This window comes from Coregonus lavaretus (genome assembly GCF_964263955.1).
Source record: "Coregonus lavaretus genome assembly, contig: HAP1_SCAFFOLD_581, whole genome shotgun sequence".
Classification (NCBI taxonomy): Eukaryota; Metazoa; Chordata; class Actinopteri; order Salmoniformes; family Salmonidae; genus Coregonus; species Coregonus lavaretus.
This window is the reverse complement of record NW_028156328.1, coordinates 27,920-42,084: the sequence shown is the minus strand read 5'-3', so window position 1 is coordinate 42,084 and position 14,165 is coordinate 27,920.

The following is a 14,165-nucleotide window of genomic DNA, read 5'->3' as shown; positions in this document are numbered from 1 at the left end:
AAGGTTGAAAGAAGGGAGAGGAGAGACGTTAGTGGGGTTGGTGAAGGAAAAAAGACCAAAGGAAACGGTAAAGAGAGAACAAAACCATACCTACAGAGTTTTTTAAAGGGAAATCCTGATTTTATTTCTAAAAGAGAGTGTTTATTATTTCGTTAAGAAAGACCTAGTGGAGACTGAAGCTGCCGTCGCATTGTGGAGACATTCGACATCCTAGAGGTTAGCCTAGCATCGTGCAAGACTTGGAGAGAATTGCTTGTGACGATCCACGAGTTCGGGTTTTCAACGGATGTCTGTTGCTGCTACCGAGTACTGGCTGCATTGATAGCTGTGTTCGCTGTGGATCTTGTGAGGACACCTGCACGGAACTACTATATTTTGCTGAAGCATTATCTACAAGTAGTGAGTAACTACAAATGTGGGTTGGACTTCGGGACTTTATGTATGTCGTCATTTTTTTATGAGCTCCAACGCGCGCCCAGGGTTTAAGCAAGCTTGCAAATAATTTGGACATGGGTTGTGGAAAAATCATTGGGGTTTATTATTTTTTATTTCTTTTGATGTGATACATTGAAATTGTGATTAATATAGATATTGAACCTTATGTCTGTTGTATTGGTGGAGTCATTTACTGTTTCCGTTTCATTTAATGCATGGGAAAGCTTATCCTTATAATAATAACCAAGTCTATAATCATTCTATCTTAAGTTAATACCCTATTTGTCATTCACCCTAGCAAGTTTACAATAGGGATTCTTATTGGAGATGTCCTTCTCACCTAATATCCCATGCTGTTCAGATATTCTAAATAAGGTAATATTGTGAGAGTCAAATTCGAGCCTGGTGAGAGGGTTATATAGATATATATATATATATACATACACATACATACATACACACACACATATATATATATATATACACACACACACACACCATTACACATCACTATTATTAAAATACCAGTGCCAATAAAATAAAGGATAGTTGTAAACAAATTAATAAGAATGGGCCAAAAAATAAGTACAATGCAATCTGCAACCCTGTGTTTGTGTGTGCGTGTGAATGAAAGGGTCTCTCTATCCCAGTAGTCTGCATATTAGATGCAGTAGTTGGAGCACCTCTCCAATCTCTGATAGTTCTAGGTGTCTTTTGCCAGAGGTTACCTCAGCATATGTAGGCTGATGATCTGAATGATACATGGTGTGGACTGCATCATGTGGTGTACTTCTCTGAAGGACAGTGTTCTGCCCGACCCTGGAGTAGTGGGCAGTGCTGTGTTGTGATGGGCCGGGTCTAGTAGAGCTGTGTTGTGATGGGCCGGGTCTAGTAGAGCTGTGTTGTGATGGGCCTGGTCTGGTAGAACTGTGTTGTGATGGGCCGCGTCTAGTAGAGCTGTGTTGTGATGGGCCGGGTCTAGTAGAGCTGTGTTGTGATGGGCCGCGTCTAGTAGAGCTGTGTTGTGATGGGCCGGGGCTCTGTTGCTGGGGTGATGGGTGTGTGGGTCCCTGCCAAGTGTTGCATCCTTTAGGTCCTTGGCAAAGGTTCTGATACTGTCCTGATCAAGATGTACATTATTGTATAAATGTTCACATGTCAGAGTGGGGTGGTGAGCCGTTCTGACGTTGAGCAGTGAGGCACAGTCCACAGTGATCTGTTGATTTATTTTTTCGATCAACTTTCCTGGGAAGTGTGGATGATGATGTTGTCGGGGGTGTCAATCCTGGTCTGACTGAGTAGCTGCATTGCACTCTCAGTTGTAGAACTTATAGACAAGTTTTTGAGCCGTTTCCGCTCTACTTCCTGAACTCCTCCCGTCGATGCAATCCAGTTCCGTTCTGCCGGGCTGGGTTTGTTTTGCTAGCTAGCTCCGTTGTGCCGACAAAGCACTGATATCGCAGTGACAAAGAGGATATAAAAATTACAATTACAACATGAAGAAAAGTGGTTCGGGAACGACGTGTGCGGTAGTTGGTTGCAAAAACTCGAGAAAGCACCTGAACGAGTGGTTAGATAGAGAGTGCTACGACCACAAACCAGCTACAAAGAGGCAATGTCCATGCGCTCCATTGTTTACATTTTTTCGCAAGCCTGATACCGACTCGGAATCAAGGACCTGGCTGAAGGCATTGAATCTAAAGAAACCACCCCTCAACGTTTTTGTTTGTTCCTATCACTTTGTTGACCAAAAACCTACCAAGGATAATCCTTTCCCAGAGTTGTGGTTGGGATACAATCGCCCTCCCCAGCCAAATAGACGTCAACTCACCCAGCGGACCACTGCCTCCTCCCAGATAAAGAAACGCAGACTTGAATCTGAGGGTAAGTTCAGCAACTTTAGCTAGGAAGCTGACAATACTGTTAATTATGAAGAAGTTGTCATACATTAACATTGCTACCGGTATTTTGCTAAGGCAGTTGATTGTTTTGGAGATGGGACAAACAATGCCCACGATAGCTACATCATTAATTGTGTGTGTGTGTGTGTGTGTGTGTGTGTGTGCCTGCCTGCGTGTGCCTTAGTCTACATCATAAATACAATGCAAGGTGGCAGGCTGTTGTGATGATGATTGTGTGTGTGCGTGTGAGTGCAATGTTGTAGTACACATTTTTCCATTGTGATGTTTGTAGTGAGAGGACTCTATGCCTGCATTAATTTTGCTCCATCCATGTTTTCTCTTCCCCTTTTTAGATGCTCCAGAAACCTGTCAGCCTGTCTGTGAGGCCGAGCCTGCTACACCAAAATTTCGAGATGCCCAGACCCAATGGGTAGCCAATGTCCGCATACATGTGGAAAGAGCAATCCAGAGACTGAAGGTGTTTAAGATTTTATCCCAGAATGTTCCCATCAGCATGGCACCGAAACTGGACAACATCTTAACCATCTGTGCTGGCCTAGTTAACCTGAAGAGTCCACTGATCAGTGAGGTTTAGAATCTTGCCCTGTGTCCCTGTCTACCAACACCCAGCCATGTTGTTCATTAAATACAGATAAACACAACAAATACATTGTATTGTATTTTTAAATATTATATATGAATATTTTCATAGTGATGTAATTGTGTGGGCTGCTTTTGTATTTTACTTTTTAATACCTGTTGAGATTAAACACGCAATCTTTCTTGTTGAAGCCATTTGTTTAGTTTCCTCAAAACAATTAATTAATCGAGTGTTATTTATGTACAGTATGAGCTTACTATGAATTATGAACTGTGTTAAAATAAATTGTAGCACTCTAAGGATTGAAATTACATCAAACTTTATTTTCACTCAAACAGTAGGCACACTGATATATTGCACAGCATAAAGAGATCATGTAAACAATGGACATCTGTTGGCTCCTGTGGGCATGACCTAAATAAGGCAGTTTATTTTGGTTTTAAAATGCTGAGATATTTACTGCAGAACTGTAACCTTCCCTCAACAAAATCATCAACAATTTCCGGGAGCATGTGGGCAAAGTAGAATGTGCGCAGCCTTATGATATGCCCCTGGACAAAGCCTTGGTCGTAGGGTACTTCGATTTCTAGGTGCTCAGTTTTGTTCCAGATCACCAACCTGGAGTGCTGAAGCCCTGTGCAGTGCATCCCAATTTGTACCTGCATGTAGTAGCCTTTTGGACCATTGCAGGCAATATGGTAATCTACCCTATCTCCGTTTGCCACAGTTGTGATTTCACAGTTCTTTGTTGCCAAAAATTCTGCAAGTGACTTGTTTCCCATCACAGGTGATTTGATCTCCAACAGAATGTCGTTGTTTATCACTCCATCGGGAGATGCTGCAAGCCACGGTTCCTTTTCGCACACCACTAAGCCTTTGGTTTCAATGCTGTTGCCCAGAGTTTCCAAATAGTCCCTTGCAAGTTCCTCCCCCTCCGCTCCTTGACGGGTTGCGGCATTGCCACGGAAGGATGGGTGTAAGTGTTCTGACAAAAACTTGTCAGGCGCCGTGGTTGAGCGAATGGGCACCTTTCTAGCTGTGCTCGCTGTGATGCGCACTCTCCGCGCATCATGCCAGACCTGTTCTTTGCTCTGTGCTTTTGTAGCCTTCTCAATCTCCTCAAGCTGGGCTGTGGACATGTTAATGTATTCATCATAGAAGGTTCTGCATTTTACACAAGCCAGTGGTGTGTGGTGCTCTTCATGGTGTAGGAGATGGAGGTGTGGACATGGTGTTGGCTCGGTGATGGAGGAGGTATTAGCATTAAAGCAGAGCTGCAGGAGGCTATTCCCAGGGCAATTGAAAAGTGCTGCCATTGGTGAGGCAAGTGCGTTCTTCCTCCACTCTTCATGAGTCCTAAAGAGTGTCACCTCCTGTGCCGGTTCTGGAGTGGTAGAGGATGGCGGTGAAGTTGGTGGCGGCTGGTAGAGATCCTTCCTGTTGTGTTGTTTGAAGCGGACATACTTCATCTTCCTCTGACCAGCATTTCTTTTAGACCCAGCATTCCACTGGTTTTGTCCGTCTGTGCAGGCACGCCCGGTTTTCCCCTGTCTCACAGCATTTTCTACCTAGAGAGATATAGTAAAAACAGTGCATAGATATTATAATGGGTTCACTGCACACATGTCATATGATGTAACACGAATATGAAGAAAATGCGTTATTATCATAATTCAATTCAATTATGAGCGCGCTTATCTAAACGGCACCTAAAAGCTGTCTCAAAGAACCAGCAAAAGTAATGATTATGAATATGTAAAATATTGCAATGAGACATTTTAATTGTTTATTCATAAACAAGTGTTCGGTTCATGCATAAGCTCCAGTTCAGGCCGGAGCCTTATGTTGTCATTATCTATTGTCTGTCTGCTATATTTATTTTTTATTTATTAAATCCAGGAATTTGGTTAATGAAACATTTATTAAAATTAAGATACAATTAATACAAAACAAAATTCGCTTTAAAGGCTTTGTTCTTTCTGTTTTGAGGTGTCTGTGAAAGTTTGAAAGTCTTTAGTGCCGCTTTCAGAGCGCTCACGTCCGTAATGGAGAACTGTCGTAGGCCTAACATTGTTTTTTCCTCATAAATGCAAACACGAAAATTAAAACACGAAATAGTTTTTTTTTTAAATAACAAATTTATGGATTTATAGCGTTTTGAAAAGAAGACATAGGCCTAGGCTACAATGGTCAAATATTTACCTTCCACAGGATCGCAGCTGAGTGGGAACAAGATCTCCCTGGTCCAGCAACACACGTACATCCCGCAGTTTTGACTTCTCCAGCTTCAGTTACCAGCACCCAAGCATTATGCCATGCATTGTTCAAACACTGGCTAGGCTCTACATTTGCTTTCAGATAAACAAAACGATCATGTTTGTATGACATGACACAACCGACTTTGTTGCTGTGCAGATATTGATATGCCTCGGAGGCTTTCAGATTGTCCATTGCTTTTCCATCTATTGCCATGGATTGCACGAAGTAGGAGCAAATCTTGCTGTATGTTATGTTGGGCCACGTCGTCATGTTATCCTCCCAGTTCTGCACTGAATTCGGGTGGAGGAGAGTAACGCCATCTCCAGTCAAAGTAGTAAGTAGTAGTAAGTAGTAGTTGTTTGGTGTTCCCAAGCTAGCGTCGACATCGCTGTGTTTACACCGGCAGACGTTGTGCAAACAACTTCCGTCGGAAATGAAATGCATTTGTGTAGAGTTATGGCGCCACCCGTGATACAGCGCGTAAACTTGTCTATACACCTGGTGTCTAGGGAATAATCTTTCCTGGAATAAGAACTTCCCATTTGAATCAATAAGGATTGCAGTTGTGGGTGACTGTCTGGGTGGAGAAGACTGGGAGACTGGTATTCTGACCTGGGCTGGAGCAGACTGGGTGAATGGTTGGCTGACCTGGGCTGGAGCAGACTGGGTGGCTGGTTGGCTGACCTGGGCTGGAGCAGACTGGGTGGCTGGTTGGCTGACCTGGGCTGGAGCAGACTGGGAGGCTGGTTGGCTGACCTGGGCTGGAGCAGACTGGGTGGCTGGTTAGCTGACCTGGGTTGGAGCAGACTGGGTGGCTGGTTGGCTGACCTGGGTTGGAGCAGACTGGGTGGCTGGTTGGCTGACCTGGGCTGGAGCAGACTGGGTGGCTGGTTAGCTGACCTGGGTTGGAGCAGACTGGGTGGCTGGTTGGCTGACCTGGGCTGGAGCAGACTGGGTGGCTGGTTGGCTGACCTGGGTTGGAGCAGACTGTGCTGGAGCAGACTGGGAAGCAGGTAGGCTGACCTGGGCTAGAGCAGACTGGGACGCTGGTTGGCTGATCTGGGCTGGAGCAGACTGGTAGGCGGGTGCAATGTCATCAGGCTGTGTGGTGGAGGCCATGCTGGTCTCAGGTTCTGCTTGTGTTGTACCAGGCTGGTGGACATGTTCTCTAGATGCAGAGGACATATTGACTAGCTGCTGGTTGAGGGTGTCAATGTACCTCTCTCTTTGTTCTAGCTCCTTTCTTGTTGTGCTCAGATGGTCTCTGAGGTCATCATTTGTCTGACTGAACTGTTTCATCTCTTCTTTTAGTTTCTGGACAGTGTCCTCCTCCCTCTCTCTGAATTCTATGACCTCTGCTTCAATTAGAGAGAGGGTGTTGTGGAAACGTTGCATAGCAGGTGTTCTTGGTGTTGTAGGCATGTCCTTGGCTTTGTCTGCTGCAGTTGAGGTAGGTAGAGGGACACTGAGGGCTTCTTGCTGGGTCACAGAGACCGTTGGGGCCTGCTTTTCTCCATCTCCCTCCTTGACTTTTTCCTCAGTTTCTGAGATGAGTTCAGCTTCTGCTTTTAGGGTAGCAAACATATTCTCAAAATCCTGGAGGCTTGAATCATTGCCTTGTATCAAAACAGTTCCATTATTATATACGTTTACTGTTTGCTATGTGTTGCTCTGGTCAGTTTCTTCAAAAATGCTGATCTGACATCCTTGGCTGATGCCTCTCTTTTTTGAGAAAGGGAAATTGTTGCAAATAACCCGTTTTCATATGTGCCCTTGTTTGGTATTAAATATTACATTTGCTCTTGTTTTGCAACTGGTAAGATCTGCAAACAGGCATTCATGGTTCTGTCCCATCATCAAACCTTTGAAACTTTTCTTAGCTTTCTCCATCTGGATGTCTGGTGGGTAAACAATTTCACACAATGTTGCAATAGAAGTGTTGTTTCTTGTATTATTCTCTCTTGTGTCTTTTAGAGGACTGTTTTACTTTGATGTCCTTTGTCTTCTGTCCTTATTTTGTCTTATTTTGTCTTTCTTTTCTTCAGTTAACTAGATATTCTTTGTTAGCTAGCTAGCTTCTTCCAGGAGAGTCCCTAGCAACTGCTTAGCAACTGGTAAACAATTCAGCTAGCTAAGATAACTGTACAGTTTTATGAAAAATAGTTACATTTCAAAAGCATTTCTTCTTTGTTTGTTGCTTGTTTTGTCTCTTATTCAGTCTTGCAGTTTTCTTTTGGTTTTTTCCGATGTACTTCACTCTAAAAACCATGTACATTTCTCTCTCTCTCTAACTCTAGAGACTGGAGAGAGAGGGACTGGAGAGAGAGGGACTGGAGAGAGAGAGGGACTGGAGAGAGAGAGGGACTGGAGAGAGAGAGGGACTGGAGAGAGAGAGGGACTGGAGAGAGAGAGGGACTGGAGAGAGAGAGAGGGACTGGAGAGAGAGAGAGGGACTGGAGAGAGAGAGAGGGACTGGAGAGAGAGAGGGGGACTGGAGAGAGAGAGGGGGACTGGAGAGAGAGAGAGGGACTGGAGAGAGAGAGAGAGAGAGGGACTGGAGAGAGAGAGGGACTGGAGAGAGAGAGGGACTAGAGAGAGAGAGAGGGACTAGAGAGGGACTAGAGAGAGAGAGAGAGAGAGAGAGAGAGAGAGAGAGAGAGAGAGAGAGAGACTATGTTACTCAAACTTGATCTTTATCCATAGATTACACATTCATTTTGGATTTTAGATTAATCCATAGATTAAAGTCCATACCAGCCAATAGAATGGTTCAAGAGTGCATCTGTTCATACCGCTAAACTGTTTAATGAGCACTAGGTGGCTGTGTTTCATCGTGTTTGTTTGTAATATAGTGTATCTTACAGTTTAATTTTTATTTATTTAACCAGGTAAGCCAGTTGAGAACAAGTTCTCATTTACAACTGCGACCTGGCCAAGATAAAGCAAAGCAGTGCGATAAAAACAACAACAACACAGAGTTACATATGGGATAAACAAAACGTACAGTCAGTAACACAATAGAAAATCTATATACAGTGTGTGCAAATGTAGTAAGTTATGGAGGTAAGGCAATAAATAGGCCATAGTGCAAAAATAATTACAATTTAGTATTAACACTGGAGTGATAGATGTGCAGAAGATGATGTCAGTTACTAGTTGCCTGTCCAAAATTGGAATCAGTAACGTAACTTTTGGATTACCCAAACTCAGTAATGTAATCTGATTACTTTCAGTTACATTTTGATTACTGTCCCTTTAAGAGGCATTAGAAGAAGACAAAAAGGATCCATCAAACGCATTTGGTGTGTCATCATAGTGGTCTCTGATTGGTGGTCATCATTTGGTGTGTCATCATAGCGTTCTATGATTGGTGGTCATCATTTTGTGTGTCATCATAGTGGTCTCTTATTGGTGGTCATCATTTGGTGTGTCATCATAGTGGTCTGTGATTGGTGGTCATCATTTGGTGTGTCATCATAGTGGTCTCTGATTGGTGGTCATCATTTGGTGTGTCATCATAGTGGTCTCTGACTGGTGGTCATCATTTGGTGTGTCATCATAGTCGTTTCTGATTGGTGGTCAGACTCTCTCAGGTGGAACAAACTAAAACTTGTTTCAATGCTGAATTGAAAGTCATTGAGTAAAGAGAAGTGTCAATATTTTTTTCGCAAACTTCCTTTCTGAATTTAAAGGTAATCCAAGAAGTAATCATCTCGTTTTTCAAAAGTATCTGTAATATGATTACAATATTTTTGCTGATAACATAAATGATTACAAGTACAGTTTTCTTGTAATCAGATTACGTGTGTCTGTGTCTGTCTGTGTGTGTGTGTGTGTGTGTGTGTGTGTGTGTTTTACACTCTGCACCCTCAGCAGCAAAGTGAAATATTATGACTCCAGTTCTGAGAAGATGAGACTTTGTATCCCAGAGCTGATGTCTTTACAATATCACTCCTGTCATCTGTCTGACATCACTTTCAATTTCCTTTTCAGTCTTTTTGTACTGTAGTCCTATTCTATTACCCCAGTGATATCTGAGACGTGCTGAGAGCTAGTCACATAGTAAAGTACTCCTGAGTGGCGCAGTGGTCTAAGGCACTGCATTGCAGTGCTAACTGTGCCACTAGAAATCCTGGTTCGAATCCAGGCTCTGTCGCAGCCGGCCGCGACCGGGAGACTCATGGGCGGCGCACAATTGGCCCAGCGTTGTCCAGGGTAGGGGAGGGAATGGCCGGCAAGGATGTAGCTCAGTTGATAGAGCATGGTGTTTGCAACGCCAGGGTTGTGGGTTCGATTCCCACGGGGGGCCAGTATAAAAAAAGATGTATTCACTAACTGTAAGTCGCTCTGGATAAAGAGCGTCTGCTAAATGACTAAAATGTAAATGTAAAGGAGACATACAGTTGAAGTCGGAAGTTTACATACACTTAGGTTGGAGTCATTAAAACTCGTTTTTCAACCACTCCACACATTTCATGTTAACAAACTATAGTTTTGGCAAGTCGGTTAGGACATCTAATTTGTGCATGACACAAGGAATTTTTCCAACAATTGTTTACAGACTGATTATTTCACTTATAATTCACTGTATCACAATTCCAGTTGGTCAGAAGTTTACATACACTAAGTTGACTGTGCCTTTAAACAGCTTGGAAAATTCCAGAAAATGGCTTTAGAAGCCTCTGATAGGCTAATTGACATTTTATGAGTCAATTGGAGGTGTACCTGTGGATGTATTTCCAGGCCTACCTTCAAACTCAGTGCCACTTTGCTTGACATCATGGGAAAATCAAAAGAAATCAGCCAAGACCTCAAAAAAAAAATGTAGATGTCCACAAGGCTGGTTCATCCTTGGGAGCAATTTCCAAACGCCTGAAGGTACCACGTTCATCTGTACAAACAATAGTACGTAAGTATAAACACCATGGGACCACGCAGCCGTCATACCGCTCAGGAAGGAGACGCGTTCTGTCTCCTAGAGATTAACGTACTTTGGTGCGAAAAATGCAAATAAATCCCAGAACAACAGTAAAGGACCTTGTGAAGATGCTGGAGGAAACAGGTACAAAAGGTACTGAAAGGTCACTCAGCAAGCCAGACTACGGTTTGCAACTGCATATGGGGACAAAGATCGTACTTTTTGGAGAAATGTCCTCTGGTCTGATGAAACAAAAATAGAAGTCTTTGGCCATAATGACCATCGTTATGTTAGGAGGAAAAAGGGGATTGCTTGCAAGTCGAAGAACACCCTCCCAACCGTGAAGCACGGGTGTGGCAGCATCATGCTCTGGGGGTGATTTTCCAAGCTGTTTAAAGGCATCTGCGGAGATGGTGCCGGAGAAGATGGCTGTCGTTTTACAGCCCTCTAACCAATTGTACTATTATGTGTGTTTTTTCGCGTTATTTGTAATTTATTCTGTACATAATGTTTCTGCCATCGTCTCTTATAACCAAAAAGAGCTTCTGGATATCAGGATAGCGATTACTCACCTCATATTGGACGAATATTTTTTCTTCAACGAGTCGGACGCGAAGGATATCCTACAGACACCCGACAAGGCCCACATCCCCGTCATTCGCAGGAGAAAGAGACGGAGATATCGTGGACGTAGGTCGGGGTGCCTTGTAAGGATCCGATGGCGAGCGAGTAAACTGCCTCTTCAATCAATCCTATTAGCCAATGTTCAATAATTTGAAAATAAATTAGATGACCTACGATTACGGTTATCCTACCAACGGGACATTAAAAACTGTAATGTCTTATGTTTCACCAAGTCGTGGCTGAACGACGACATGGACAACATACAGCTGACAGGATTTACGCTACATCGGCAGGATAGAACGACTGACTCCGGTAAGACAAGGGGTGGCGGTCTGTGTATATTTGTAAACAACAGCTGGTGCACAAAATCAAATACTAAGGAAGTCTTGAGGTTTTGCTCGCCTGAGGTAGAGTATCGTATGATAAGCTGTAGACCACACTATTTACCAAGAGAGTTTTCATCTCTATTTTTCATAGCTGTCTATTTACCACCACAAACCAATGCTGGCATTAAGATTGCACTCAACGAGCTGTATAAGGCCATATGTAAATTGGAAAAGGCTCATCCAGAGGCAGCACGCCTATTTGCCGGGGACTTTTTTAAATGTGCAACCAGAGGAAAAAAAACTCTAGACCACCTTTACTCCACACACAGAGACGCATACAAAGCTCTCCCTCGCCCTCCATTTGGCAAATCTGACCATAACTCTATCCTCCTGATTCCTGCTTATAAGCAAAAACTAAAGCAGGATTAACCAGTGACTCGGTTAATAAAAAAGTGGTCAGATGACGCAGATGCTAAGCTACAGTACTGTTTTGCAAGCACAGACTGGAACATGTTCCGGGATTCTTCAGATAGCATTAAGGAGTACACCACATCAGTCACTGGCTTCATCAATAAGTGCATCGATGACGTGTTCCCCACAGTGACTGTACGTACATACCCCAACCAGAAGCCATGGATTACAGGCAACAACCGCACTGAGCTAAAGGGTAGAGCTGCCGCTTTCAAGGAGCGGGACTCTAACCTGGACGCTTATAAGAAATCCCGCTATGCCCTCCGACGAACCATCAAACAGGCAAAGGGTCAATACAGGACTAAGATTGAATCGTACTACACCGGCTCTGACGCTCGTCGGATGTGGCAGGGCTTGAAAACTATTACAGACTACAAAGGGAAGCACAGCCGCGAGCTGCCCAGTGACACAAGCCTACCAGACGAGCTAAACCACTTCTATGCTCGCTTCGAGGTAAGCAACACTGAAGCATGCATGAGAGCACCAGCTGTTCCGGATGACTATGTGATCACACTCTCTGTAGCCGATGTGAGTAAGACTTTTTAGCAGGTCAAAATTCACAAGGCCGCAGGGCCAGATGGATTACCAGGACGTGTACTCCGAGCATGTGCAGACCAACTGGCAAGTGTCTTCACTGACATTTTCAACATGTTCCTGACTGAGTCTGAAATACCAACATGTTTCAAGCAGACCACCATAGTCCCCGTGCCCAAGGACACTAAGATAACCTGCCTAAATGACTACCGACCCATTGCACTGACGTCTGTAGCCATGAAGTGCTTTGAAAGGCTGGTCATGGCTCACATCAACACCATTATCCCAGAAACCCTAGACCCACTCCAATTTGCATACCGCCCCAACAGATTCACAGATGATGCAATCTCTATTGCACTCTACACTGCCCTATCCCACCTGGACAAGAGGAACACCTACATGAGAATGCTATTCATTGACTACAGCTCAGCGTTCAACACCATAGTGCCCTCAAAGCTCATCACTAAGCTAAGGATCCTGGGACTAAACACCTCCCTCTGCAACTGGATCCTGGACTTCCTGATGGGCCGCCCCCAGGTGGTAAGGTAGGTAACAACACATTTGCCACGCTGATCCTCAACACAGGGGCCCCTCAGGGGTGCGTGCTCAGTCCCTTCCTGTACTCCCTGTTCACCCATGACTGCATGGCCAGGCACGACTCCAACACCATCATTAAGTTTGCCGACGACACAACAGTAGTAGGCCTGATCACCGACAACGATGAGACAGCCTATAGGGAGGAGGTCAGAGACCTGGCTGTGTGGTGCCAGGATAACAACCTCTCCCTCAACGTGACCAAGACAAAGGAGATGATTTTGGACTACAGGAAAAAAAAGAGGACTGAGCACGCCCCCATTCTCATCGACAAGGCTGTAGTGGAACAGGTTGAGAGCTTCAATTTGCTTGGTGTCCACATCACCAACGAACTATCATGGTCCAAACACACCAAGACAGTCATGAAGAGGGCACAACAAAGCCTATTCCCCCTCAGGAGACTGAAAAGATTTGGCATGGGTCCTCAGATCCTCAAAAGGTTATACAGCTTCACCATCTGGAGCATCCTGACTGGTTGCATCACCGCCTGGTATGGCAACTGCTTGGCCTCCGACCGCAAGGCACTACAGAGGGTAGTGCGTACGGCCCAGTACATTACTGGGGCCAAGCTTCCTGCCATTCAGGACCTCTATACCAGGCGGTGTCAGAGGAAGGCCCTCAAAATTGTCAAAGACTCCAGCCACCCTAGTCATAGACTTTTCTCTCTGCTACTGCACGGCAAGCGGTACCGGAGAGCCAAGTCTAGGTCCAAAAGGCTTCTCAACAGCTTCTACCCCCAAGCCAAAAGACTCCTGAACAGCTAATCATGGCTACCCGGACTCTTTGCACTTCCCCCCCACCCCCACCCCATATATTTACGCTGCGCTACTCTGTTAATTATTTATGAATAGTCACTGTAACATATTACCTCAACAACCTCAACTAGCCAGTGCCCCCGCACATTGACTCTGCACCGGTACCCCCCTGTATATAGCCTCCCTACTGTTATTTTTTTCTCAACCATTTTTTGTTGTTGTTGTTTTATTTTACTTTTTTATAAAAAAAGAAATGCATTGTTGGTTAAGGGCTGTAAGTAAGCATTTCACGGTAATGTCTACACCTGTTGTATTCGGCGCATGTGGCAAATAAAATGGCTTAAGGACAACAAAGTCAAGGTATTGGAGTGGCCATTACAAAGCCCTGACCTCAATCCTATAGAAGATTTGTGGGCAGAACTGAAAAAGTGTGTGCGAGCAAGGAGTCCTACAAACCCGACTCAGTTACACCAGCTCTGTCAGGAGGAATGGGCCAAAATTCACCCAACTTATTGTGGGAATCTTGTGGAAGGCTACACGAAACGTTTGACCCAAGTTAATCAATTTTTAAAGGCAATGTTACCAAATACTAATTGAGTGTATGTCAACTTCTGACCCACTGGGAATGTGATGAAAGAAATACAAGCTGAAATAAATCATTCTCTCTACTATTATTCTGACATTTCACATTCTTAAAATAAAGTGGTGATCCTAACTGACCTAAGACAGGGAATTTATACTAGGATT